This window comes from Triticum urartu, chromosome 6 (genome assembly GCF_003073215.2).
Source record: "Triticum urartu cultivar G1812 chromosome 6, Tu2.1, whole genome shotgun sequence".
NCBI classification, from domain to species: Eukaryota; Viridiplantae; Streptophyta; class Magnoliopsida; order Poales; family Poaceae; genus Triticum; species Triticum urartu.
Genome location: NC_053027.1, coordinates 211,196,528 through 211,220,662, shown reverse-complemented (window position 1 = coordinate 211,220,662; position 24,135 = coordinate 211,196,528).

Genomic DNA, 24,135 nt, shown 5'->3' with positions numbered 1-24,135 from the left:
TACGTTGTGATGTTTGATAGCACACAAGGTGTTCTTCCAGTATTCGGGAGTTGCATAATCTCATAGTCAAAGCAACATGTATAAGTCATGAAGAAAGCAATAGCAATAAAACTATGGTTAGGAACCTGTAATGATGTGATCCCGTTGATCAAATGACAACAGATGTCTATGGTTAGGAAACTTAACCATCTTTGATTAATGAGCTAGTCAAGTGGAGGCATACTAGGGAAACTCTGTTTGTCTATGTATTCACACATGTACTAAGTTTCCAGTTAATACAATTATAGCATGAATAATAAACAACTATCATGATATAAGGAAATATAAACAACAACTTTATTATTGCCTCTAGGGCATATTTCCTTCTGTCTCCCACTTGCACTAGAGTCAATAATCTAGATTACATAGTAATGATTCTAACACCCATGGTGTCCTGGTGCTGATCATGTTTTGCTCGTGGAAGAGGCTTAGTCAAGGGTCTGCAACATTCAGATACATATGTATTTTGCGAATCTCTATGTCTCCCTCCTTGACTTGATCGCGGATGGAATTGAAGCGACTCTTGATGTGTTTGGTTCTCTTGTGAAATATGGATTCCTTCGCCAAGGCTATTGCTCCAGTATTGTCACAGAAGATTTTCATTGGACTCGATGCACTAGGTATTACACCTAGGTCGGATGTGAACTCCTTCATCTAGACTCCTTTATTTTCTGCTTCCGAAGTAGCTATGTACTCCGCTTCACACGTAGATCCCGCCACGATGCTCTGCTTGGAACTGTACCAACTGACGGCTCCACCATTCAATATAAATAAGTATCCGGTTTGTGACTTAGAGTTATCACTACTAGGAAAAGGCACTACAGGTGCGCCACTAGTATCACGCCATTAGTATTTTTTACTAATGGCGCGCCTGTGGTGCGCCATTAGTATCTGTATACTAATGGCGCACCATGCAGTGCGCCATTAGTATAGCCCACGGTGCGCCATTAGTATGCCTCCCAGGGGGCCATATTTACCCATGTGCTTTGGCATACTAATGGCGCACTGGTGGATGATGCGCCATTAGTGTGCTTTGGCTTACTAATGGCGCACTATGTGGTGGTGCGCCACTAGTATGAATATTAGGGATTTTTTTCTTTTATGATATTTTCACAGGTTACAAAATATATTATTGGACAGAATATAGACAACACCACACAGCAACAGCAGATTCATCGAATACAATAGAAGATTAGTCTCCGAATACAATTCATCATATTAGTCTATGAATTCAAAAGACCGAACAAAGATAGAACATTACAAGTCTCGAGACCGCGAGTAGCGAGTTTGTCGGAAGTAATACTAATCCTAACAAGTCCTACTAATCATCATCATACAACTTCTACTCGTTATTAATAACAATTCATACGATCATCATCTTGATAGTCATCGAACCAACCCTACTTAATTGTTCTTAGCACATGATCATCAGTATTAGTCAGGACCTAAATACCCTATTTAAGGTAAAATAGCATAAAACAATATAGACCCTGACTCTCCATTATGGAGAATGGAGATCATCCTGTCTCCAATTCTTGCACTTCACTTCCTTTTGCTTCCAAGAACCTCCTTACGACTGTCCATACATTTTTTCCATCCTTTGATTTGCATGTCTCAACTTCTTTTAGAAATCTCGTATGGACAGTTGAGATTCATAGGATGACCTGGCTGTATGTTCAAAACATTAAGACTACCTTTCTGATACATCAAATGAGGCACACAATTCTCTGGGATTATCTGTTGAAAAACATAGTAATAACTTCATAGTTAGCAATGATGTACTAGTTTTAGAAGTATGCAAAAGATGCACGGATGTTGTAATAGTAAAAAATCTTACCAGGGTATCTCCATGGTAGTTACCGTAGTTGAACACATGCACTAGTGGCACGTATTGACCATAATGTTGAGGAGTTTGATTGTAGATATTGTAATTCTCAATGTCAGTACAAAATCCGACCAGATGATTTTTCTCCTTGTAAGTTGTTAATTCAGAGCCATCGGTGTAGTGGGTTTTGTCTACCATCTCCCGCACATTCTTTGAACAATAAAAATAAGTTGTCAATGGAAATAAGTTGTCATCCATTTTGAAATAAACAATATAAATTAGCTAATAACTATGTTTGAGAAACTCACATAGCGGTAGAATTGGAGGCATATCAACAAGGACCCAAATGTCCATATTGTCTTGCTCGATTTTAGGATCACCAAGATCCATGGTGACAAGCATACCCTCATCGAAACCATACATCTTGCAAAATGCTTCCCAATTTTTGCAACCAAAATGGGTTACGCTCCCAGAATTATACAGATTTACTTCAAAATCCACATCGTGATGAGTCCTTAGGTGAATTTTCTTTGTTTCAAAAATTTCATGGTCTTCAAAATCCATCTTCTCCAAGACATAGCGTCTTGGATGGCATGGGATAAGCTATACTCGAATTGTAAAAGATGAAAATTACATGTTGAAATAGTTGAAATCATGCTTAATTATGAAAATAACACATGTCGTCGTTGTGTACCGTTTCATCTTTGAAGGTCTCCTCGAGCTTAATGCTGAAGCGCCGATCATCGTCCAGGTGAGGCATGTCGCACAGACCTCGATCATCATGGCACCAACCGCACTCCCCCGGGAGACTTTCGTCGTCCGATGACGACATATCCTACGTTCATAATTCAAAACTACATCATCTCTTGCGTTGGTCCAATAAGATAATCCACAGTGTGGTGAAAACACGCCCTTTGAACTGGTTTGAGCTATTGGTGAATGGAGATGGTCTAAGATTTTCAGTAGTAAGAAGTGAAGTGGTAATGTTGAGAGCAAATGATTAGGATGAGTGGTTCCTCTTTCCTGTTTAGCTTTACAATAGAATATTGTTAGTCATGCACACTTGTGCATTTTTAGCCAGGCCTAGTGGAGTTGGCCTAAAAACATTTCTTTCTTTAAGCCTGCTACATCCATCTCAAGTATTTATGGTCAAGGGTTAGCAGGGCCATCCAAATAGAATATGTGGTATGGGCTTTTTTAGTAGGTCATCCTACCAGATTAGGGTTTATCGATGACGAGCAACTGACATTAGTAATAACTATGAGCTGATATCACACTTCTATATGTATAACACAAGAGGCAGTTGATCCTACTTAATTAAGTACTCAGATACCCCAGCCCATGCATTAGTCGCAAGTACCCCATATGTCCTATTTTTAGCAAAGTCATGCTAAAATTCACGGAAAATTTCAGCATGACCTTTGCTGAAAATAGGACATATGGAGTACCCGAATTTGCCAGAACGGAAGTTAATCGACATTCCAGCAAACTCAAGGGACTCTCAGGGTACCTGCAAAATCATCACGACACGATGGTCGGAGACATGACCTTTGCTGAAAATTGTTTTTTGTAAAAGATGATCATGCCAGCCAGCCAGGTAGGTGATTGTCACTCAAATTATGCTGGGCTTAGACTGACTGAAGCATCTTTCTTCCCCCCCTTTCTTTTTCTCTCTTCCTTTCACATTAACTTTACTTTCCAAAGGAAATAAAAATACAATGCATACATACATACTAAAGCAGGTAGATAGATAGTTAGATAGATGAGCATGTTCAGTTTACAAGAATGAATATAAACAAGCAAAAAATGATTTGCTTCATATCATACTCTTCTTTACAAAGCTATAAATTTACTTGCACACAGAATATATTATGCATGATAGCATGTCAATTGCTATGTGCCCACCTAAAACCTACATCGATTGTGTGTAGAGGAGCTCACAGTCCGGTGACGAGGCAGAGGCAGGTCGGCAATGGCCGGCGTTGAAGAGGGGGCGTCATCGAGGAGGGCGGTGAAGAGGGGGGCGTCGGCATCTCGCCTGGATGCTCTGCACGAGGGTGAGGGGGCAGCGTCCGGAGGCAGAGGAGATGGTGGGCACGGCCCTGAACTCGGGGTTGTCGGTGGAGGAGGAGATGGTGCGGGGAGCCGGCGGCGGGCGGATTCGTCGGCGGCGGGGCTGGATTGGGGGGTGGGGGAGGAGGAAGGCGGCGGCAGGGCTGGATTGGAGGGTGGGGGAGGAGGAAGGCGGCGGCGGCGGTCTGGTGGGGGTCGGGGGTGTTAGGGGCGGTGGGGCGACAGGCAGCGAGGCGCCGGGGCGGTGGTGGTCGGGTGCGGCGGGGGCAGCGGGCGGAATGGATCAGAAAGGGGAAGAATTGAAAGGGGATTGGGGATTCTAGTGGGGGAGGCTTAGCAATGGCGCACCCCCTAGCGGTGCGCCATTAGAAATTATTATTTTTGGATAGCAATGGCGCATCACCTGGAGGTGCGCCATTAGTAATCTTTTTTTTCAATAGCTATGGCGCACCCCCTAGCAGTGCGCCATTAGTAAAAGAAAATTAGATAGCAATGGCGCACCAGCCAGCGGTGCGGCATAAGTAATTTATTATTATTATTTTTTGTTGCATCTAATAATTTTTTAGAAAATGAATATGAATATGAAACAGTAATAATTTTATATAAAAACTGTAATAATTTTTTAAAGAATATCATCAAATTTGTTATTTGAAAATATTTATGAATATAAAAAAATATCATCAAATTTTTTATTATTTTTTGTTCCATTCATTAAATTTGTTATTTGAAAATATCATCCAATTTTTTATTTGAAAATATAATCAAATTTGTTTTTTTATTTTTAGTTGCATTCATTTGTGACGGTGGAGCAGGGGAGGATGCGGGGGGTCGGCGGGGCGGTGGAGCGGGGGAGGGTGCGGGGTGTCGGCGGCGGTGGCGGCGGAGCGGGGGAGGGTGCGGTGGGTCGTTGGCTTGAGGTGCGCAATTAGTAGTTTAGCAAAACAAATATAGTAGTGGTGCACTGTGTGGCAGGTGCGCCATTACTAGTTAAACTAGTAATGGCGCACTGTACCCTGGTGTGCCATTAGTATTTTTGGGAAAATATTAAAAAAATTGTTACTAGTGGCGCACCGTGGGTCTGGTGCGCGATTAGTGTCTACCACACTAATGGCGCAACAACTCATGGTGCGCCATTACTATATAGTAGTGGCGCACCACATGTCTGGTGCGCCATTAGTGGCCATATCATCTATAGCCCTTTTTCCTAGTAGTGCACCTGGATCAGTGTCAAAGCTTGCATCGACATAACCATTTACGACGAGCTCTTTGTCACCTCCATAAACGAGAATCATATCCTTAGTCCTTTTCAGGTATTTCAGGATGTTCTTGACCGCTGTCCAGTGATCCGCTCCTGGATTACTTTGGTACCTTCCCACTAAACTTATAGCAAGGCACATATTAGGTCTGGTACAAAGCATTGCATACATGATAGTACCTATGACTGAGGCATAGGGAATGACTTTCATTTTCTCTCTAACTTCTGCAGTGGTCGGGCATTGAGTCTGACTCAACTTCACACCTTGTAACACATGCAAGAACCCTTTCTTTGACTGATCCATTTTGAACTTCTTCAAAACTTTATCAAGGTATGTGCTTTGTGAAAGTCCAATTAAGCGTCTTGATCTATGTCTATAGATCTTGATGCCCAATATATAAGCAGCTTCACCGAGGTCTTTCATTGAAAATCATTATTCAACTATCCGTTTATGCTATCCAGAAATTTTGTATTATTTCCAATCAATAATATGTCATCCACATATAATATTAGAAATGCTACAGAGCTCCCACTCACTTTCTTGTAAATACAGGCTTCTCCAAAAGTCTGTATAAAACCATGTGCTTTGATCACACTATCAAAGTGTATATTCCAACTCCGAGAGGCTTAAACCAGTCCATAAAAGGATCATTGGAGCTTGAAGACTTTGTTAGAACCTTTAGGATCGACAAAACCTTCTGGTTGCATCATATACAACTAATCTTTAAGATATCCATTGAGGAATGCAGTTTTGACATCCATTTGCCAAGTTTCATAATCATAAAATGCGGCAAATGCTAACATGATTCGGACAGACTTAAGCATCGCTATGGGTGAGAAGGTCTCATCGTAGTCAACTCCTTGAACTTGTCAAAAACCTTTCGCAACAAGTCGAGCTTTGTAGACAGTAACATTACCGTCAGCGTCAGTCTTCTTCTTGAAGATCCATTTATTCTCTATGGCTTGCCGATCATCAGGCAAGTCAACCAAAGTCCATACTTTGTTCTCATACATGGACCCCTTCTCAGTTTCCATGGCCTCAAGCCATTCCGCGGAATCTGGGCTCATCGTCGCTTCCGCATAGTTCGTAGGTTCGTCATGGTCAAGTAACATGACCTCCAGAACAGGATTACAGTACCACTCTGGTGTGGACCGTACTCTGCTTGACCTACGAGGTTCGATAGTAACTTGATCTGAAGTTTCATGATCATCATCATTAGCTTCCTATAGCGACTCAATCCCAAGGGATCGAAGTCTCTATGCTTAAGTGTCATCCCTGGAATGGTATGCTGACACACACAGTACTTGAGGATTTATAATAGAGGTAAATCACATGTATAAAGTAACGTAAATATACTATTACCTCACTCCAAATAGCGGAAGTAACAACAAGGTTGTGGGTTCCCATCAACACCAACGGCAAAGTTGAGTGTGGACATCGTAACCCTAACGTATCACTTACTCGTGTAAGAATCCTGCAACATGAGATGTAGCACCCATATAGGTCAGTACAATTAATTTACTGGCAAATTCACACCATAGAGCAATGATGAATAATAACTATCACTACATGCATATTTGGCTGCTGGAGGCTCTAAATTTTAATTTTGCATAAAGCCAATTTTTCCCTACAACAAAGTAATATATTTTATTTAACTACAAAGTTTGTTGAAAACATTGAGAAGGCAACCCAAACTCAATCCCAAAATAATAATTATCACCCAACAAATTAATTAAGTAAAGTAACGAGATCAACATGATAATTCAAGTACCCAATACTCAAGATGTCCATAATCAGGGACACGGCTAACCATGATTAGTTTATACACTCTGCAGAGGTTTGCGCAATTTTCCCCACAAGACTCGATCTCCTCTGTTGGATTTCTCGCCTACATGATGTGTGAGAAACGAATGACCAAGACACAGTGTTACCGAAGCATTAACTCTTTAAGATGGGTAGACCGTACCACATACATCCCCTACATCTGCTAGTTAACCACTGTAAGAGGTCACACAACATACTCAACTATGCCATAGCCCATAATGGCTTGTGGCCGAACATGGAAGTTTCTATCATGAATAATCTTATGATCCCTTTGAGCCTGGGGGGCATTCCATTATGATAATCACACGGATACCCCGGGATCTCCTTGGATAACACTGGATTCCCCATGTGTCAGGGCAATCCACTGGTATCCTCAGCGTGCCCCAACAATTCACCCAGATGTGTATTAAAGTAGCCACCTTAAGTTTCCCTTAGTTAAGAAGAACTCTCACATCTTTCATGAATTCCCTCAAACCAATCCATGTCTACGAGCATAGCATAGCAGTAAACATAATGTAGTAACACCCAGGGGTTTGAATATAAGACAATAGGTTCCTACCTCATCAACTACTTCCCAATACCCACATGTTATCAAGTCCTACTCATGGAATGTTTGGGGGTAAAACTAATGCATAAAAACTGGGTATCAAAAATATGATCAAAGTGTGAACTTGCCTTGTACTGTTCATGAAGATTCTTCACACTCATAATTCCTGATAGTTCTACTCGTCACACTCCATTCAATCTATCGTAAGCAAGTAATTATAACCACACATGAGAAATCACTCAAAGATCTAGAAGAAAAAGGCAAACTAAGGCTGCAAAAAATCCAAAAGAACCAAATCAAATTATTTTGCAAGATGAGTTCATAATTTTGTTGATAAAGTGTGGTGTTGGCTCAAGATGATAGATTACGTCTAGGGATTTGATTGCAAAAGGAATCAATTGAAAATGCGCTATGGTTTAGAAGATATGATCAAATAAAGGTTCGAATAGTTTGAAAGGTTCAAAAGTTGAAACTAATGATGTTGTAGGGAGTCAATAGGAACATGTAGGAAAAAGAATTACTAGATTGGAAATAACGGATCAAAAGATACATGTAACTCAACATAGCATTGAATCTGCTTAGAATGTTGTGTGATAACTCTTTTTGGACTAGTAGAGTAATCTGACTATGATCAAATTTATATTTTGAAAAGATAACACTACTTGTTTGAATGGAAATATTTCTTTGATATAAATCCAAGGCAATTGGATTCATCGCAAACAGAGTTACGGATAACAAGATATGATCAAAAGAAGTTTGAATATGAATCTGAACAAATTTTCAAAATTTGAAAATTTCAAAAAGTTGATGGGATAGGTTCATTGGATAGGTGGAATCAAGACAAACTTTAGGCACTGGTTTTATCTTATTTGGATAAATGAGTAAAAAGTTATGGCTATTTGAAAAATCAGGGCCAATCTGTTTTACGGAGGAAAATAGGTATGGCTAAAAGAATTCTAGGTCTAATGTATAAATACACAGACTAATTGATAATCTAATTATTCTACCGTACTAGTCTAGAAATAAAAAGATACGGGACTATATATAAAAAAATACAAAGAAAGATACCTTTATAAGATAGAGAAAAGACGACTTCAGAGAGAGAAAACAACTTCCAGAAGTCCCGCTGGAGAGAAGAAATATATTTTTCTTTAGTGAATTTAGTCAAACCAAAATATTGATTTAACCCGAATCGGATGGGAAAGAGGTTTAGGGGTTAAAGGCTAGGCAATGTGGGACTAAACATAGACGAAAAGAAAAGAAACAGAGGAGAAAAGAGGCGCCTCTCGCATGGGCCTAAAGGTCATAAGCGGTTCGGCCGGCCACGCCTGCGGCTGCAGTTTTTTTATTTTCTTTTAAGAAAAGAAAATATTTTTTTCTCTCCAAGCATAACAGAAAAATAAAATAAAAAATAGTTATGGGCCTGCCTGCTAACTATGTTGCGCACGTGGGCGACGGATAGTTATGGGACACATGCTCAGTTTTTTTAAAAACAGAAATAGAAAGGAAAACTGAATAATTAAAATAAAATAAATTTTTATATAGGCATATTATATATAAAAAATTGTAGAATTATTTTCCCTAAAACATGAACATATTTTCAGCGGCAAATAAATTCCACAAAATTTTAAATAATGCAAACAATGTTACTGCTGCAATAAAACCCAATAAAAATCATTTTAAAAATACCAAAATGATTTCAAATTCATTTTCTCCAATTTTATAATGTAATGAATCATTTTACCCTATTTTCCATATATTTCATTTTTGGAAAAAAATAATTTGAATAAAAACCAAATAACTCCAAATTAAAAATAATTTCAAAGGGACGTTAAATTTGATTCTTTGAAACTTCCAACTCTCTTTCTTAGCATTTGAAGAAGTTATTTTATATTCTCTCATGAAAATCATTGAGTTGCATAAAGTTGCTGAATTTGAAATATTTCCAAATGAAATTCAAATATTTTGAGAAATCCTTTTCATTTTAAATGGAAGAAGTCATGTCATCTTCTCTCTAGGGTTTTGTATCTGAAAAGAATTTGAATTCATGGAGATCATAAATGCAAGATGAAAGTTTGAAAGTCCTTTTTATTCCCTCTCATTTAACTTTCAAAAGTTTCAAATTTCACTCAATTTCACACAAGCAACCACACGACAATCAAACAATCAATCAAAACTATGTATTTATTATAACATTCCAAAATTTAGAATTTTCGGATGTTACAAACCTACCACCCTTAAAATGAATCTCGCCCCCGAGATTCGGGGAGGCTAGAAAGAAATAGGTCAGGTTTGGGGGTCTCCTCAAAATCCATCAATCGTCAGAGGGGTTCAGGGGTGCTACCACCCTTAGAAGCATGGTTACGGTTCCATCAAAACTCAGGTACTACATCCTTATTGTTGATTGTGGCGGTTTTCGTAGATCTCGGGAAAATTCCTTCTCTGGGCTCTTCCGGTAGTGGCATAACCTTTTCCTCAATTCTTGTGTCCTTTCATGTTGGTACAGTTCTTCTATGACTGGGCCTTCTTAGCTGACGGATCTGGCGCCAATACTAAACAACTATCGACAACTCATGGTGGTCAACAATTTGACTAGGTCCCTGCAGAAAACGGGTATGGGCTTCATTCTCACCGTATGAGCTATGGTTGGCATTAGCTGCCTTGTACAACGGAAAATTGTCATACCATTCTAAGGTTTAAACAAGGTTTTTCATCATCGTCGCTCTACTATAGGTAAGTCACTCAGATTTACCATCCCATACAGAAAGGCAAATAATAAGAGTAAGTCGGTATGGTGATCAATCCATCCCGCACCCATATCATTAACTTGTATATGGTTTAGAGAATCTCGCATTCTAACACTCGGTCATCCTCACAAGCATTGCAGAATTTCTCTTGTCGATGAACCAAGTTCATATAAATCCATTGATTCTGCAAACCAAACAAACATCTATCGTTTCTTCACAACTCTCAGGTTTTGCGTAAATTCCTATAAAATCGTCTGTTGATAAGTCGTAACTTCTTCCAGGGTTTTTTCCTTTAGCAAGAGTGTGATTGCTTCTTGGCAGGTCCTGGAGCCTGTGGGTTATGGCCCATCTCATCACTTGTAAACCTTGAACTCATCATCGGGGCAACTGCTCGTTATTCCAACATCCAGCTTCCTAGCATTCTTAAATCCATCCAATTGTATTGTCTCCCTTCCTTCTATTGGTACCAAGCTAAGACATGATTACTCAGACTCATCATGGAGTTACAATTGCTCCATATTAACAACATTATACCTCCTTTATATCCAATAATACTTCATCCCTTCATATTATTGGGGTATCCTACATATCGAGATAAAACTCGTACTTATTTTGTCCAAAGTCCACTCCGTGGAATATCATTATCCTTTCCAGGGGTCAAGTGTCCTCACAGGGTACTACCACCCTTGAAATGCACAAATTCTTCCATAAACCATATTTCTCATATCCTCGAAAATGGTCAAAATCTTTCTTCATAGAGTAACTACTCATAAAATCCAAATCAGTACCCATGATGCTAACTTTATTGATTCTCAATTTATTGAAAGCTCATGTATTTCCATTACATGCCTCAACACCTCAATAATAAGAAATGTTCCCACTGCTACTACTATATTTCTTACTGGCTCAACTATTTAACATGAATATCTTCATTGGGACAATCTCTGGCAAGGTGCCCTACTTCATTACAACGAAAACATATTACTTCTGACAAGTCTCGAGGTTTCCTTGTGATTTCAAAGCCTCCTTGGGTCCTCGGCTACCTTTTTGGGCAACCGCTAAAGTAGTTCCCTGACTCCTTGCACCAGAAACAGGTGATATGACCCAGGTCCTTCCTGGAATCCAATCTATTTCTCTTCCTGGATTTTTCCATGCCAATTAGGGCTTCTATTTCCTGTGGGTCATACTCGACTTCCACTGTCGAGAATTCTACTAGGTCCCCATTCAGACAATTTTGGGATATGTGTCCTTCTTCTCCACATGAATAGCAAGACTTGGTGCAGGGTTTAATATGGTCTTCTTCGGGTGTGTCCTCCACCTCTTCCTTCATCACAGGCTCTTCTAAAATTTCCATGAGGGCTCCTTTCATTGCTTCTTTCTTCTGCTGGATGGTTCTTTGAACCATGGGTTAAATGTGACACTGATCAGGGTAGTGGGTAGTCCCTTCACACAAGAAACAAGAAAAAATCTGCCTAGTTGGGCATTCCTTAGCTGGGTGATTTTCTTCACAATGAGGGCATTCATCCTTGTGCTCCTCCTGGGTGTGTTCTATCTCCCCACAAAGTTTGCATGCACAAGGTTTCTTCCTATCCTTCCCATAGGGCTTGAATTTCTGGGACACAAGACGAGACCTTTGTAGAGTCAACTTAAATTCTTTCCAAGTGGTTACTCTTCGCCATCCGTTGATGGTTTGGTACATCTTCCACCAGTTAGCAGCACCTCTTTCAAAGCACTGAAGAGCATGTTGGGCCATATCTTCTCCGGCTATAGTGTTATTCTTCATATGATCTTCCATGTTCTGACTCCATCAGTCTGTCTCCAATTGAGTCATTGGTCCAGAAAAATATGAGTTCATCTCCATTCATCCTCTATTGGATCCATGGATTCTGGGATAACATAAGAGAGATAGAGAGGGGTACACACAATACACACAATAGTTCTGAAAGGATAGATTTCATTTTGTGGATGTCGAAAAAACATCAAACAAATGACAGCTCACAAATGTCACATCTAACCTAAGTATATAACAGGGGTTTCGTCTTCTAAAGGTCAATAAATCTTCAAAGTCGTCAAACTCTTTGAGCCTTGTTCATGTCTCCGATGGCTTCTTTCGATCGTGCTTGTCCTTTTCAAGTTCTTTTGCCAGATTATTTTTGTTGACGCGAAGTCTCTTGTCACGTCCTTTACTATTCTAGAGTTATGTTCCAAACTTCTGGGTTTCAACATCCTTGGCTTGAGCCATGGTACTACTGTCCTTCAATTCTGACGAATCTCCGGTATCTCAAGGTTTTGCTCCTCCCGATTGGCCACTTTCAGCTTCTGGGTCCTGAGTTCTCCAAGAAATAAAATACAGCTTCCTAATGGTCCACCCTAAACTTATTGATGCAATACTCTAGATCCTGGTGATACACTAGCTAAGGTTGAATCTTCATCTTCTGTTGATTGGTTCTCCATTAGCCCTTTTGTCATCCAATCCTTCCGATGAAATGCATGTTTAACTTAGCACGGTGACAATAGCATCAGCGGGCGATGACATCATGGTTAGCCGTGTTTATGCCCATGTCTCTGCCATGAGCTATCAGTCCACAATTGATATCTCTTGTCCTATGGTTTTCTTGACAAAAACTTTAAGTTTTAACGCTCCATGTCCCGGTCTTTCTCCAACACCCCTTGATCTCGGGTATTGACAGCTTCAATAGTATGACAAGTTCCATAAGGGTAGCCTACATAGGTCATACCAATCTAGAAATTCTTCAGAGCCATCAAATTCTCCTAGTATTCACAGTCTTCAACCGTTGTAGTTTCCATTATTATAATGCACGGTAAATCCTTCTCATTCCGAAGTGGTCTTAGTTGTCCGATATCTTGTACTCCTTGGAGTGGTCTCATCAGCTAAATCTTTGCGTGGTCAAAAGGGGAAAGGGTATAGTCTAACTAAAAGGGAATATTTGATCAATTTTAGAAAAGAAGAGAGCTAAAAGATCTTTTTGAAAATAAAGGTTTAGAGAAAATCTTTCCTATGGGCTTGCCAGTTTCTAGGGTCACGTCATATAGTCAACATGTGCTTTGATACCATCTTGTAGTGACTCGATCCCAATGGATCAAAGTCTTTGTGCTTAAGTGTCATCCCTGGAACAGTATGCTGACACACACAGTACTCGAGGATTTATAACAGAGGTAAATCACATGTATAAAGTAACGTAAATACTATTACCTCAATCCAAATAGCGGAAGTAACAACAAGGTTGAGGGGTCCCATCAACACCAACGGCAAAGTTGAGTGTAGACATCATAACCCTAACGTATCACTTACTCGTCGTAAGAATCCTGAAACATGAGAGTTGCAACCATGTAGGTCAGTACATTGAATGTACTGGCAAATTCACACTTGTCACACCCTAGCTAGTTCAAGCATTAGAATGTGCATCATGTTTAAATTCCTCTTAAATTTGAATTGGGGAAGACAGAACCCCCAACACACCCCCCCTTGGAAAAACTAGGGTTTACTAAAAATATTTTCAATGAACCTGAAATGCCCTTCTAAAAAGTTCACCCTCTTTGTCTTATGTTAGAACCTCTGGAAAAATTGGTGCGCAATTTTCTAGGTCAACAGAAGGTCATTGAATTAAATCATAAGTATTTGAATTTGGGCATTTAAATGCTATAAAATAATCTAAATGCTCAAATAATTCTGGGAATAAATGTTTCCTCTTGGAAATAATCTAAACAGAGGCCACATTTATTTTCAGGATTTTTGGAAATGTTTTAGTATTTTATTTAAAGCTAAACAGTTGCAGTTAAATAGAAAATAGAAACTAAATAAAAAAAGAGGAGAAAGAAGCCCACCTGGGCCTTACCTGTGCTGGCCCAGCCACCTGGCTCGGCCCAGCCTGCTGGCGCTGCCAGTCGTCGTCCTCCTCGCGCCAGAAGGACGCGGAGCGCGTGGCCGGCGCCCACGGCCACACGCCGGCCACCTCCTGCTTCCGCCGACGCGCGGGAGACGTCCTGAAGTGCCACGCGACCCCCCATGTCTGCCTCTCGCACTCGCTCACTCTCCCCCTCGTCTCCCTCTCTCTCTCCCACGACGGCCGAGCGCGTACCTCGCCGCCGATCGCCGTAGTTGCCACCACAGACACCCCCTCGCCCCTCCGACGAGCCCATTAGCTCCGCCTCGACTCCCTCGTCCTCCCCACCGAGCCACGCATCGCCGGAGGCCCTGCATCGCCGCCTTCGCCCTCGTCTTCAACCTCGGGCACCCGAGCCATCTCCGGTCGAATTCGCCGCCGCCAGGACCTCCCCGAGCCCGCTGAGCCCCTCTCCGACTCCGCTGTGAGCTCCTCTTCCTTTCCCCCTAGTTCCCGTGCTCGATTACGCCTCGTAGCCACCGCCCCCTCCGAGCCCGAGCGCTCCTCGCCGCCGGCCATGCCGCCGTCGTGGCTACGGCTGTGCAAGCACGCGTCCGAGCGCCTCACCATGCTCAGCGCAGCACCAGGGACCCGTAGCCACCACCAGTTCTTCCTCCCATGCACCGTAGCCTCGAAACCGACCTCGCCCGAACTCTGGCCGCCGCCACGAGCTCGATTCTGGCGAGCTTGCCCCAGCTCCTCCCACTTGCCCCACTAGATGCGCATGAGCCCCAGCTACGCGTAGCACGTCTCCGTCGTCGATTTGGTCACCGGAGGACCAAATCCGAAGCCCTCCGCCGTCTCGGGCCTCGCCGGCGTCGAGCCGCCGGCGAGTTGACCCAGTTTGACCCCTGGGTGGGCCCAGGAAGACCCCCCCTGACAGGTGGGGCCGGTCGGCTAACTAAACTATTTTACTGGTGAAGTTCCGTAGGATAGCTTAGCCAAGAGTCAAAGCTGGCTTGCTGCATCAACCCCACCGCCTTCTTGAGAATAAGCATGTATAGTAGGTTCTGGTGAAAGACTTGCTGAGTACCTTTGTACTCATGTTTTGCTTATTTATTGTTTTCAGACGACAACACTGCCCCCTCCGATGGGTTCTATCTAGACCTTGACGTCGACGAGTGACTAGCCACCCAGGTGGTGACCCTGGCCATGGAGGGCCTATGTAGATAGACAGGCTTCGAGACGCCTTCTTTCTTTCTAGAGTCTGTACCCAGACTAGTTGCTTCCGCATGTGCTTGTATGTTTGTATGACTTGAGTGTCGGGTCATGTGACCCCTATCTATATGAACATGTTATGTATGGCTCTATGGAGCCTTTAAATAAAGTACTTGAGTTATAGAGTTTTGTTGTGATGCCATGTTGTATGTACTCATATCAGGCATATTGTGTGTATGATTGAAATGCTTGGTATGAGTGGGATCCGACAATCTAGTTGTTTATCCTTGACAGCCTTTCTTATGGGGAAATGTAGTCTAGTGTTCCTCGAGCCATAGTAGTCCTCTATAGCCCGATTCACCGGAGTCCTGCTAGCCCAGCACTACTGCTCAGGACACTTGACTGGCCGGTATGTGTTTCACTTCGTCCCTATGTCTTTCCCTTCGGGGAAATGTCACACGGTGACTTCCGGAGTCCTGCCTAGCCTGCTACAGCCCGGGGTTCCCCGGAGTCCTGTTAGCCCAGTGCTACAGCCCGGAATCACTCGTTGATGACCGACATGTTCGATGTGATTCATGTATGCCTGTCTCCATAGGTCTGTGCCGCTTTGGGTTCACGACTAGCCATGTCGGCCCGGGTTCTCTGTCATATGGATGCTAGCGACACTGTCATATACATGAGCCAAAAGGCGCAAACGGTCCCGGGCCATGGTAAGGCGTCACCCGTGGGATACCATGCGTGAGGCCGCAAAGTGATATAGGTGTTACCGGCTAGATCGATGTGACTTGGAATTGGGGTCCTGACAGCGTTGGTATCAGAGTCGGACTGCCTGTAGGTTCGTTGAGCCAAACTGGTCGATGTCGAGTCTAGAAATGCTCTAGTTATATGTAGGGGAATTGATTGTGGGAGGGAACGTAAGGTTCTTTTACTCCTTTACCTATGCCTCTGATCTGAGTCATTCTCTTCTCATTCAACGTGGGTTAAGGACTAGGCTCTCTTCTTCTATCAGGTTCACGTGTTACTAATCCGTAGTAGCTTATAGGATTGTTGTTACAAGCCCCAGTTCAGTTCTACTACTTTAGTATGTTGCTAATTGGATCAGAATCTTGATATGATGTTGTTGAGTGGTATTGCGAACTGTTGTGGATGACTCAAATCTTTTTCTGAGCATTTACAGCTGTTATGCTGTCCAATTTTCCCTAGAAATTCTGATGCCTTTGCAGTGTGGTTGTGCTTTCAGATGGCCAACCATGTTCAAAATCAAGTGGTTCGCCTGACCCGGTGCCTCGACGTGCCCGGTCATACTGCTATGTTAGTCCGGGTAATGATCGAGACGGGCTACCGTTGGTATCCCGAATACACCGTCGAAGAGCAGTTCCGCGACTTTAATCAAAGCCAATATCTCTGCACCGTCAGGATATTTCCTTCTTATCCTGGATCTACCGAGCCCCTTCACTGTTCCTATGGACTCGGGGTTACTGTTGAGATGGCTGTGCAGGATGCTGCCTATTCCATGATGACCATCTTGCGAGTCCAGACTGGCCTGCTTTGGAACACCGACTTCCGTTACATGCTAGCTTCACTTCCGGGAGCGCAAGGGTATCTTCAGGCTATCTATGCTGACTCCACTCAGGAGGACTCATTAACTCGTACCACTGCCGAGATGCTCGAAGATAAGGACCGAGAGAATCGGGCCTTGAGGTTGGAGCTTTTTAATACCCGTGTTGATCATTGGGCCACATTGACTCGGTTTGCACCTGCGGTGCAAGCTGGATGTATGGATACAAGGGATCTGTATCCTGTGAGATCAGCTCTGCCAGACATGGTGGATTGGCGTGATGTGGGAGGCATCACCCCACCCCGTGGTCCCCGCAGGCCACCGTTTGTTGGTCCAAGACCTCATCCTAGCCCCTTTGGTCCACAGGCTCCTCAGGACTGTCTGTTCCCAGATGGTCATGTTGAACTTCCAGGCTACGGAGGCGACTTCTATGAGAACTACTATGGAGCTGTCTGAGTTAGTAGTAGTACCACTAGTATTGTAGTAGTTGTATCTCCACTGTCCTGTGTGACTTGTGGAATATGACTTTGTGTGTAATCAATTCCGGAGGTGTAGACAAATAATGTATAGGAGCTTGGAATGCCTCTGATGAGATGTAATGTCTATCATAGTTGTACTGTAGCCTGGGCTTGTACTGAACTATGTATGATGTGTATGACCGTTGGTATATATATGGCAGTTTTATATTACCATGACATACGGATGAACATCTCGGCATTCTGTGTTATCCATTACATTCTGCACTTCCTTGCTAAGTTTGAGCCATCCTTGTCTAAACCGTTGTCTTGTTTCCTCTTAGGATGGTCAACACCCGCAGCAACCCTGCTGCCCCGGAGCAGGGGGAAGCCAGTGCAGCTAGAGGTGAGAATCTGCCTCACCCGCCTTCTCTGGCCGAAATGATGCTAGAGGCGGAAAGAAACAAGCGTGAGACTAACCGCCTGCTAGAGCGGATTGAGCAGAACACTGCATGCCACCCGCGAAATGACTTGGTGTCAATCAATGACTTTATCAAGCTATACCCGCCAAAGTTTAATCACTCCGTCGAGCCCCTCGACGTGGATGACTGGCTTCGCAGCATCACCCACAAGCTACGTTCTGCCAACGTAGCCGAAGCCGACAAGGTTACCTATGCTGCCTATCACCTCGAAGGCCCTGCTAGCCTTTGGTGGGAAAACATCGAAGCTATGCGTCCGGTCGGCCAAATCACTTCTTGGGCTGAATTCAGTGAGGCTTTTCGTGAGCATCACATTCCGGAAGGTCTCATGGATCGCAAGAGGGAGGAGTTCTGCAACTTCACCCAAGGAAGACTGACTGTGGATGCATATAGTCGTGAATTTGGGAATCTGGCACGCTATGCCCCTGAAGAGGTTTCTAGTGACGCTAAGAAGCAGGCAAGGTTATGCAAGGGACTTAGCCCTGAGCTTCGCCGCGATCTCCGTCTGCACGAGTGCACATTTTTTCAAAAGCTGGTCAATAAAGCCATCAGCGCTGAGACAGGCCAGACTGATTATGACGCTTCACGCAAGCACTCCCGTGATTTTGGCTCTTCATCCGTCTCAGGAGCTCAGAAGCGCCGGGTGTGGATCCCAAGCACGGCACTGCCACCCAGGTTCATCCCGAGGCCATCCTTTGAGGCGCCTCGTCCCAACCAGCAATTTGCACCGCCCAAGCCCTATGGTCGCCCCGCTGCTAATGCTGCTCCACGCCCCAATGTGGTGACATGCTTTAAGTGTGGAGAGCCGGGTCACTATAGCCGAGAGTGTCCCCAGAACAACAACTCCAATCAAACTGGGAAGTCCGTTGGCCGTGGTAAGCCAGCGGGGAAAACATTTTACGCCAAGCCGGCCACCACTGCACGTGGCCATGTCAACTATGTTTCAGCCGAGGAGGCTCATGAGGATCCCAACGTCGTCCTTGGTACGCTACTTGTTAACTGCCATCCGGCATCCGTTCTTTTCGATACTGGAGCATCTCATTCATTCATATCCGAGAGCTATGCTCGATTGCATAACACGACATTCTGTGACATGCCCACTTCCATGGTAATTCAAACCCCGGGTTCCAAATGGCAAACTTCTAGAGTAAGCCATGGGAACGAAATTCTTGTCGACAAACTTGTCTTCCTTGCATCCTTAATAGCTCTCAAGTCCTCCGACATAAATATCATCTTGGGTATGGACTGGATGTCAGCTCATTATGCTAAGATCAATTGTGCCACTAGAACCGTTCAACTTACTCACCCATCGGGCAAGACAGTCAATGTCTTAACTCGAGTGGCCAAGCGCCAGCTGTACTCTCTAAATGCTAACCCTCTTCCAGACCTTGAGGATGTTCCGGTAGTCCGAGACTTTCCAGATGTTTTTCTAGAAGAACTGCCAGGTGTTCCACCTGACAGGGATGTTGAGTTCGTGATAGACCTTGTCCCAGGAACCGTTCCAATCTCTAGAAGACCCTACAAGATGGCACCCTTAGAACTAGCCGAGCTTAAGAACCAACTCGATGAGTCCTTGAAAAAGGGTTTCATCCATCCTAGTTCCTCTCCTTGGGCTTGCCCCGTCCTCTTCGTCAAGAAGAAGGCTGGAATGGATCGAATGGTTGTGGATTACCGACCTGTCAATTTGGTCACCATCAAGAACAAATATCCGCTTCCCAGGATCAACGATCTGTATGATCAGCTCGCTGGATCCTCAGTCTTTTCCAAGATTGATTTGAGGTTGGGCTACCATCAAATCAAAATCAGAAACGGGGACATTCCCAAAATGGCCTTTGTTACTCGTTATGGCCAATACAAGTACACCGTGATGTCCTTCGGTTTAACCAATGCCCCAGCCACCTTTTCCCGGTTAATGAACTCGGTTTTCATGGAGTACTTGGACAAATTTGTCGTAGTATACCTCGATGACATACTCATCTACTCCAAGAATGAAGAAGAACATGCCGAACATCTAAGGCTGGTATTGATGAAACTTCGAGAGCATCGCCTTATGCCAAATTCTCCAAGTGTGAATTTTGGTTGCCAGAAGTGACCTATCTAGGCCATGTAATTTCTGGTAAGGGTATTGCTGTCAATCCCGAGCGAGTTCAAGCCGTCCTTGATTGGACTCCACCTGAGACGGTTAAGCAAGTTCGGAGCTTCCTTGGCTTAGCGAGCTATTGCCGCCGCTTCGTCGAAAATTTCTCCAAGGTTGCTAAACCTCTAACTGAACTCCTCAAGAAGGATAAAAAGTTCAAGTGGACTCCACAGTGCGAGTTCAGTTTTTAGGAACTGAAAAGACGCCTGACATCTGCTCCTGTACTGGTACCACCAGATTTCTCCAAGGACTTTATTATCTATTGCGACGCCTCGCGACAAGGACTAGGTTGCATACTCATGCAAGATCGTCAGGTAATTGCCTATGCTTCACGGCAATTACACCCACATGAGGAAAATTATCCCACACATGATCTAGAGCTTGCAGCTGTAGTCCATGCACTTAAAACCTGGCGACATTACCTTCTCGGTAATCGTTGCGAGATCTTCACCGATCACCAAAGTTTGAAATATATCTTCACCCAACCAGATTTGAATCTCAGGCAAAGACGTTGGGTCGAGTTGATCTCGGATTACGACTTAGGAATAACTTACATCCCAGGCAAAGCCAATGTCATGGCTAATGCGCTAAGCCGTAAGTCCTATTGTAACAACCTGATGTTACAACAAAGTCAACCACTTCTCCATGAGGAATTTCGTAAGCTTAATCTTCACATTGTTCCTCGAGGATTTCTATCCACCCTAGTGGCGAAACCTACCCTTATGGATCAAATCATAGCTGCCCAGAAGCGTGATAAGGGAATATCCCAGATTAAGGAAAACATCGCTAGCGGAGTTGCTAAATGTTTCTCCATGGATGAGCGAGGTGCTGTCTTTTTCGAGAACCGTTTGGTGGTTCCCAAGATACAACATCTACGCCAGTTGATCCTTAAGGAAGCTCATGAATCCCCTCTCACCATTCATCCCGGTAGTACTAAAATGTATCAAGACCTACGCCAGAGGTTTTGGTGGACTAGGATGAAGAGAGAAATCGCTCAATACATTGCTACCTGTGACGTCTGTCGTCGTGTTAAAGCAGAGCATCAACGGCCTGCTAGCACCCTTCAACCTTTGGCTATTCCTGAATGGAAATGGGATAAAATCAGTATGGATTTCATCACTGGGTTTCCCAGGACCAAGAGAGGGAATAATGCCATCTTCGTTGTGATCGACCGACTTTCCAAAGTAGCCCACTTTCTACCTGTTTGTGAGAGTATCACTGCTAGCCAGCTAGCTGATCTATACATCTCCCGAATAGTATCTCTTCATGGTGTTCCATTGGAAATTAACTCAGACCGTGGGAGTCTCTTCACCTCTCGATTTTGGGAAAGCTTCCAAAATACTATGGGAACTCGTCTCTCTTTTAGTACCGCCTTCCATCCTCAATCAAGTGGTCAAGTAGAGCGAGTCAATCAAATTCTGGAAGATATGCTCCAAGCTTCTGTTATCTCGTTCGGAATGAGTTGGGAGAAATGCCTTCCATTCGCGGAGTTTGCCTATAACAATAGTTATCAAGCTAGTTTGGGGAAAGCTCCTTTCGAAGTTCTCTATGGACGAAAATGTCGAACGCCTCTTAACTGGTCAGAAACCGGGGAAAGACAGCAATTTGGCCCGGATATGATTCAGGAAGCAGAAGAGCACGTTCGCGTTATTCGTGAGAAATTGAAAACAGCCCAATCTCGTGAAAAGAGTCAATATGATCGTAAACATAAACCTATGACTTATGAAGTCGACGAGAAGGCCTACCTCCGGGTTACTCCGTTAAAGGGAACCCATCGTTTCGGTATCAAAGGCAAATTGGCTCCTCGTTACATTGGACCCTTTCGCATTCTTGCCAAACGAGGAGAAGTTGCCTACCAATTGTAACTACCTCCGCATCTTTCCAGAGTTCACGATGTCTTCCACGTTTCACAACTCAGGCATTGCTTTGCGGATCCTATCCGTGGAGTGGATCACGAAACGCTTGATCTACAAGATAACCTTTCTTATCGGGAATATCCCGTTCATATCCTTGATCAAGCCGAGCGTACCACTCGACGTCATAATATCAAGTTTCTCAAGGTTCAATGGTCACACCATTCCGAGGAAGAAGCCACTTGGGAAAGGGAGGATCGTCTTCGACTTGAGTACCCCACCTTCTTCCCGGAGGATCCTAAATCTCGGGACGAGATTCTTTTGAGTGGGGGTGAGTTGTCACACCCTAGCTAGTTCAAGCATTAGAACATGCATCATGGTTAAATTCCTCTTGAATTTGAATTGGGGAAGAGAGAACCCCCAACACACCCCCCTTGGAAACAACTAGGGTTTACTAAAAATATTTTCAATGAACCTGAAATGCCCTTCTAAAAAGTTCACCCTCTTTGTCTTAGGTTAGAACCTCTGGCAAAATTGGTGCACAATTTTCTAGGTCAACAGAAGGTCATTGAATTAAATCATAAGTATTTGAATTTGGGCATTTAAATGCTATAAAATAATCTAAATGCTCAAATAATTCTGGGAATAAATGTTTCCTGTTGGAAATAATCTAAACAGAGGCCACATTTATTTTCAGGATTTTTGGAAATGTTTTAGTATTTTATTTAAAGCTAAACAGTTGCAATTAAATAGAAAACAGAAACTAAATAAAAAAAGGAGGAGAAAGAAGCCCACCTGGGCCTTACCTGTGCTGGCCCAGCCACCTGGCTCGGCCCAGCCTGCTGGCGCTGCCAGTCGTCGTCCTCCTCGCGCCAGAAGGACGCGGAGCGCGTGGCCAGCGCCCGCGGCCACACGCCGGCCACCTCCTGCTTCCGCCGACACCCGGGAGACGCCCTGAAGTGCCACGCGACCCCCCACGTCTCCCTCTCGCACTCGCTCACTCTCCCCCTCATCTCCCTCTCTCTCTCCCGCGACGGCCGAGCGCGTACCTCGCCGCCGATCGCCGTAGTTGCCACCATAGACACCCCCTCGCCCCTCCGACGAGCCCATTAGCTCCGCCTTGACTCCCTCGTCCTCCCCACCGAGCCACGCATCGCCGCCTTCGCCCTCGTGTTCAACCTCGGGCACCCGAGCCATCTCCGGTCGAATTTGCCGCCGCCAGGACCTCCCCGAGCCCGCTGACCCCCTCTCCGACTCCGCTGTGAGCTCCTTTTCCTTTCCCCCTAGTTCCCGTGCTCGATTACGCCTCGTAGCCACCGCCCCCTGCGAGCCCGAGCGCTCCTCGCCACCGGCCATGCCGCCATCGTGGCTACGGCCGTGCAAGCACGTGTCCGAGCGCCTCACCGTGCTCAGCGCAGCACCAGGGACCCGAAGCCACCACCAGTTCTTCCTCCCATGCACCGTAGCCTCGAAACCGACCTCGCCCGAACTCCGGCCGCCGCCACGAGCTCGATTCCGGCGAGCTCGCTCCACCCCAGCTCCGCCCACTTGCCCCACTAGATGCGCACGAGCCCCAGCTACGCGTAGCACGTCTCCGCCGTCGATTTGGTCACCGGAGGACCAAATCCGAAGCCCTCCGCCGTCTTGGGCCTCGCCGGCGTCGAGCCGCCGGCGAGTTGACCCAGTTTGACCCCTGGGTGGGCCCAGGAAGACCCCCCTGAGTCTATGACAGGTGGGGCCGGTCAGCTAACTAAATTAGGATTAGTCTTAATTAATTTTAATTAAATCAGTCACTGACATGTGGGCCCAGGCCCCACAGACAACTAATTAGTGTTAATCTAATTTTGCTAATTAGCTGAGAGGCTGACAGAAGGAGCCCACCAGTCAGGTTTGACCTCAGCTGGCGCCTTTGACCTGCTGACGTCACCCTGACGCAATGCTGACGCAGTAATTGATTTTCTGGATTTATTCTTATTCAGGAAATTCCAGAAAATAGTTCAAACTTCAAAAATTCATAGAAATTCAACCATAGCTCCAAATGAGATAAATTATATATGAAAAATTATCAGAAAAATTCAATCTATCCAACTGTAATGGTTTCATGCATGACAAAACAAGTTACCTTGTTGTTTAGGCAGAATAAGGAAAAGCACTATTAAGGCCATGTTTAATGAGCTAATATTTGAATCTTTGATTCAAATGAGTTCATTCCTTTCTAATATAACTTGCATTAGGCCAAGACACATTCATATTTACATGTCATAGCATGCATCATATTG